At 44.2% G+C, this 6,629-nt stretch overlaps 1 pseudogene; it reads left to right on the top strand.

Moving 5' to 3' along the window:
- The first annotated feature begins 4,814 nt into the window (after positions 1-4,814).
- LOC127227788 (60S ribosomal protein L7a-like) lies at positions 4,815-5,493 on the top strand (annotated as a pseudogene).
- The last annotated feature ends 1,136 nt before the right edge of the window (positions 5,494-6,629 follow it).

Genomic DNA, 6,629 nt, shown 5'->3' with positions numbered 1-6,629 from the left:
GTATTATTGGGAAAGCAACCAGATTTTGGAGTAGTGCTAAAAAGCAAACAGAAACACAATATTCAAGGCAAGTAAATGCCTCAGGCTTTTCACTCAGCTCAAATGAGCGCATATATATATATATATATATATATATATATATATATATATATATATATACACAATAATTGGGGTTTAAAATTCTCCTTTGGTTCATTTCAAAAGGGAAATATGATGGTTAGCTTTGGTTATCAACTTGCTAACTGTTGAAGAGAATTTCAATCAAAGATTGCCCACATTGAGTTGGCCTGTGGGAATGTCTGTGCTAGATCATCTAACAAGTTGACTGCTGTGAGAAGACTCAGCCCAGTATGGGCAGCACCATTCCCCAGTCAGGAGCCCTGCACTGTGTAAGAGCAGAGAAGTCAAGCTGAGGACCAGCAAGTGAGGAGAGGAGTAAATATGTATTCCTTTCCTCCCTGCTCTTGACTATGGATTCGATGTGACTGCCTGCAGTTCCAATCTTGATTTCTCCACCATGATGGATGCTAACCTGAAACTGTGAGCTGAAATAAACCCCTTCTTCCCTAAGTGGTGGTGCTGATAGTGGTGTGTTTTTATCACAGCAACAAAATACAGGAAGATTTCAGAGCTGAGGAGACAGATCAGCAGTTAAAGTGCTTGCCATGCATCCTGAGTTACAGTTCCCTGAATCCACACAAATATGGGCATGGTAACACAGGTCTGTAATCCCAGCACTCCTAAGGCCAGATGGGATGCAGACAGGAGAATCCCCAGAAGTTACTGGGCTGGCTAGCCTGGAGTGTGAGCAGTGCACAAGAATCCCTGTGTCAATCAAGGTAGAAGGTGAGAATCAACACTCAGAGTTGTATGTGCCCTCTGTACACTCACCATGGGCTGCACACATCCACACTCAGAGGGACTTAACCCTCTAAAGCATTGTTAGACTCTTTTCGTCAACACAGTAAATACCTAGCCAGTCAACGTGCATGGAGAAAGATTTCAGGTTTCATTTTGCTACAAGCTAAGTGAGCCATATTTGAGGTGAGGTAACCCATCACAGCAGAAGCCTGGAACCCCATCCAGTTGGTTGCTCTTGTCTCATGTCCCGGAAATAAATGACGAAGGAAGAGGGGGGAGTTGGAATTCCACAATGCCTTCCCAGGGCATGGCTCTGATGACACAAAGACATTCCAGATTGTCACACCTCTCTAAAGGGACTACCATTTTCCAAAAGCACCATGCTTGGAGTGTATTACCTTGGGGGACATTCAAAGTACAGCACACTCGGGTTTTAACAGCAAGAGCAGATCTGGACACTGTCTCCTTGGCAGCTGGTGGGGGGGGGGGCACACAAGACAGGGCATTTCTGATGATAAAGCTAGGTATGGCCTTGGAGGCAGACTTGAGTAGGAGGCATTTCAGGATGGGATTGTCGCTTAAGGCCTGCCTCACCAATGTGAATCTAATCATCTAACTATCTCCTTCAGCCCAAATTCCTGACTCAATTAAAGAGAAGCACTGAGACTTCTGTGAGGTATCTGTTCCCAGCAGACAGGTGGCATACTAGCTGAAGCACAATTCATTACCCAGGCCTGCTGGGAAGGTCTGTGCTTGGCTCCCTGCAGGATGCCCTGAGGCTGATCAAAGAGAGTCAGCTAGTGTGACACGTGCTGAAGGGCCCCTGTGGGAATCCTAGTTGTTTTCACACTTCCTCAGGATTACTCACTCTCCATCCTTGCCACCACCTGAAGATGTGATGTGGCTGTTCAAGTCTCAAATGCCTTTTTGAAAATCCCTTAAATCTATAATGGCTCCCTCTATTAAAGTATCCCTTTTCTTGTTCACCTCTATTCTTTCCCTATCTCAATCTTCCTGTTCCCTCATGCCCACCTCTCCCCTCCTCTTCTCCCCTTCTCTTTCTCCTAACTCCCTCTCCCCTCCCTCCATGCTCCCAATTTGCTCTGGAGATCTTGTCCCTTTCCCCTCCCTCCAGGGGACCATGTATGTCTCTCTTTGGGTCCTCCAGACTCCCTGAATGTGGGTGTTAGTTAGGAGGACTGGGCAGTCTATGGGGCCTCTAGTAATGGATCAGTATTTATCCCTAGTACACAAATGGACTTTGGGAGCCCATCCCACATAGAGGGATACTCTCTCAGCCTAGACACATGGGGGAGGGACTTTGAAGATTCCCCCTGGCAAGCCTCACCCTCCCTGGGGAGCAGAAAGGGCTGGGGTTTGGTGGGTGGGATTGACATGTAAAACAACCTTGCTTCAAATTTAAATTTAAAAAAAAAAAGGAAAAAAAGAAAAAAACCCAAAATCCCAAGAATCAGACTGCATGGCTTTGAATCCAGCTTTACAATCATAGGAAGCTCCTTTATCCCCTCTAGCCGAATATGCTCCTCTATAACACACAACTGTCTGGGAAATTGAACACTGGGGTGTGACAGGGTCACAGAAGGTACTGTAGTCAAAAAGGAGCACTTGTGCAAGTGTGAGGACTGGGTTTGATCCCAGAAATCACATGATAAATTTGTGTATGGTGATCTACGACAACCCCAGCATGAGGAGATAGAGACAGGTCACAGAGGCTTACTAACCAGCAAGTCTGGGATATCTGTGAATTCAGGTCAAAGTAAGGGACTCGGTCTCAAAATACAAGTTGGAGAGTGACTAAGAAGATCATCTGTGTTTGACATGGGCACACATGCGCTCATGCTCACACACACACACACATACATGTACACACTTACACATTTACATACATGCAGAATCCCAAGTACACACAAATAACATACATGCACATGTGCACACGTGTGCACACACACACACACCCCCACACACACACATGTGCACTGACTCTTCAGATGTTCAGTGGGTCACTAAAAATTGCCTTTCTGTTTTGCATTTGTGGACATTGCCATCAGCAGATTGTCACCTGCCAGGTTTTGATATGTCCTATTCCTAGATCAACAATGAGAAGCCTCCAGGCATTGCCCTAAACTTGAAAGCCGGATGAACTCCACACATTCACATATGCATGCACATATGTACATATGCACACATGCAGTAAATAAAAAGATAGCTCTGATATGACCCTTGTCAACTCAGGGTGACTGTACACCTACCCTGTAGTCAGTCATTTCATTTTCCTTCTGTAGACAAAGGGATTGATAAGTAAAAGCCATTCTAACACTCCATATCTGTGAAACGATCTTTGAATTGGGTGTTTGGCAATGCACTTGTAAAGTACACCCTTTTCACTGAGTAGCCTTAGTGCTTACTAAGGCACCCAGTGTAATGGAATAAAAAGCATAAATTCTAGACTAAGGCACATGGCTCAAAGCTCCAAGCCACTGTGTTTCTGGCTGTGAGGTATGCCCAACTCTCCTGAGCCTCAGCAAACTTCTCTGTGAAATGCCATGTGTCTTCCCAAGAAAATATTTGCAAGAAGCCCATTGTCTCATGCACAACCAGAGGCAGCCTGTGACAACCAAGGTAAAACCTAACAGGCTAATATCCAAACAGCCTGGTACTGAAGAAAGATTTACTGAGGCCCCCAAAACAGTCTCAGCATACACCACTGATGCTAATTCACTGACATGTCAGACGCCAGCAAGATCTAAGGGAAATGGCACTTGCCACTTTCAAAAATTTTCACACTGATCTCTTAGAAGTTGCAGGTATATTTCCATATTCTGGGCAGGCTTCTTTTTGTAAAGATAGCTATGGGTGCATCCAAGGGGACCTTGCTGGGGTGTGTGGTGATACACATTATACTGCCTCTGACTGACATTACAAAGACTTTCAACAGTTTCTCAAAGGCACAAAAGGATTAGTCATCTGTCCTTCAACTTCTGTTTAATAGAGATCATGGGAACATTATTTAGTCCTGTTGCTTCAGGCCCAAATACTGGATTCTCTTTTTAGGTTTATGCCTCAGGTTGGTCCCTATCTGGTCACTTTGTTCTCTGAAAAAAAAAAAAAAGATGGCTCAGTTTCTATACAGGAAACAGAGGAAACAGTTTGATGGGTTGAACCAATTCAATAGGAAAAGCAACCTAGCTATGTTACAATAGTCCATGTTTTTAAGCAAGGAGTCTTAGGAATTGTCTTTGACTGCAATCTCCAAAACAGAGTTCATGGCTATGCTCACCTCTTTATTGGGGTTCCTATTGGTAATAAACCATCTCTAAGCATTCACATTTTTTGCAATACCCCACACATTGTCTATATTCTTTATTCCACAACTCTCTTATATTTGCCTCCTGGAATTATCCCCTATAAAACAACACTTCATTCTCCTTTGGGCCCATGAGTTACATAAACTGCAGGAACAAAATTTTATTCTGCACAGTAGAGGAAGTGATGGATCTTACTTCTGATAAATTTATTAGAATATAAAATACACTCATTCCTTGTGATGGTCAATTTCAACTGTCAACTTGATCAGGTTAAGAATACCTAAGGTAGGGCTGAAGATATTACTCAGGGCCGAAAGTACTTGCTCTTGCAGGGAATCAGAGTTCTGTTCCCAGCACCCACATAGGACAGCTCACAACTGTCTGTAACTCCAGGGGATCTGACCCCTTTCCTGGCCTCTACAAACACCTGAACATATGTGCTTACACTCAAGCTCACATGTTGTTGCCCATATTTATGGGACTTAGTCAGATCCGGCCACTTGCCAAGTTCATACGTGAGCATAACAATGCCCTAGTCCCATATCAAAGCCTCTGTCTCCTCAGCTGAGCAAGACACCCAAAGGAAATAAAGCCAAGTAGATGAAGTTGAACTGAGTTCCCAATGTCATGAAGAAAGGTGGTGTGTCATCTGAGAAAAGGCCTAAGAAGTTACCATTGGGCAGGACATCCAGCCCCAAACGGATCTCACACACTCTGTCAAATGGCCCTGCTATATCAGGCTGGAGCAGCAAAGGGCCATCCTCTATAAGCAGCTCAAATACCTACAGCCATTAACCAGTTCCCCTAGGCTATGCACTAGCAAATGCCTCCTCAGCTGCTTAAACTTGCCCACAAGGACAGGACAGAGACAAAGCAGGAGAAGAAGCACAGGCTGTTGGCAAAGCACAGGAGACCACCTGTCCTTTAAGCAGGGTCAACACAGTCACCACCTTATTAGTGGAGAACAAGCAGGTTCACCTGGTAGTGATCACCCACAACATAGACCCCATTGAGCTGGTGGTCTTCCTACCTGCCCTGTGTCAAAAGATGGGGGTCCTCTACTGCATCATGAAAGGAAAGGTCAGACTGGGGTGACTGGTCCACAGGAACACAAGCTCTGTTGTTGCCTTCACTCAGGTTAACTCATAAGACAATTATGTTCTGGCTACTGGTAGAAGCTATTAGGACCAATTACAACAACAAATACAATGAGATCCACCACCACAGGGGAGGCAACAACCTGGGTCCTACATCTGTGGCTCTAGATAAATCAAAGGCCAGAGAACTTGCCATTGAATTGGGTTAAATGTGTACTGCTATGTTTTCTGTACATAAATATAATTACAAAATTATCTCCCCCCCCAAAAAAAAGGAAAGAAAGAAAATGAACTGTCTAAAGCAGTAGTTCTCAACTTTGACAACCCTTTGGGGGGGGTGTCAAACAACCCTTTCACAGGGGTCATTTAAGGCCATCAGAAAATACAGATACTTACATTATAATTCATAACAGTAGTAAAATTGCAGTTATGAAGTAGCAGTGAAAATAAGTTTATGTCTGTGGGTCACCACAACATGAAAACTGTATTAAAAGGTCAGAGATTTAAGAAGGTTGAGAACCATTCATCTAAAGTCAAGAGGCTACAGGCTAGACTGTTTATAAAACCTGTGGTAAGCCCTTAGTATCAGAGACCTTGGTAAGCCACCTGAAGAATCACTCTGGAGTAATTTGGTCTTGTTCCCAGCAGGGGTTAGGAGAGGAAAGGACAGATGGAGTAGAGATCACAATCTCTTCCAGGCCTCTTGGACCCTGTCTGGTAGTACATTGGCGCTAGCTTACACCAGCCTAGAAGAGATGACTTAAATTTTCAGGAATTCTGTAAGCTTCTTGGTAAACACAGTCATTTTTAAACTGTTTCCTCAACTTAAGATTGACTGGATTATAGAAAAACAGTAGCCTCCTAAGCCATTGCTCATGACTTTGCAGTGGCCTCTTCCCTGGGGTCTTTACATTGTACAGTTTTACATCAGAATGGAGAAAATGTTAAATAAAATTGTGCTATTGTGAATCTCCACCCAACTCCATCTGTAACATCATGTTGGTGGCTTGAAATCAGCCATCACGAAACGAGAGTGGTTAGAGAAGTCAGCTGATGGTTTTCTGGATTGTCACTCAGCTTTAAAGTGCCTGCCAAGCATGGACAAGGCCTGGGTTCCACCCCTCCCCCTGCCTCAGTATTGCAAACATATGTATAAATGTGTGCTGGAAGGAGAGAGAGAGAAAGCTAACCTAGAGTTAATGTCTTAAGTGCTAGGGGCAAAGGTATCAACAAAGAGAGGTGGAACTCTGGCTTCCCAGACATCAGTGCATTAAGAACAAGCAGTCTAGGAAGATATTAGTACAGGACCAGCCTAGCACATGCAAGGCTCTGTGCTCCAGCCCCT

This window comes from Phodopus roborovskii, unplaced genomic scaffold (genome assembly GCF_943737965.1).
Source record: "Phodopus roborovskii unplaced genomic scaffold, PHOROB, whole genome shotgun sequence".
NCBI lineage: Eukaryota > Metazoa > Chordata > Mammalia > Rodentia > Cricetidae > Phodopus > Phodopus roborovskii.
Note: the sequence above shows the minus strand (reverse complement) of the source record. Positions and strands in the feature narration are given on the sequence as shown.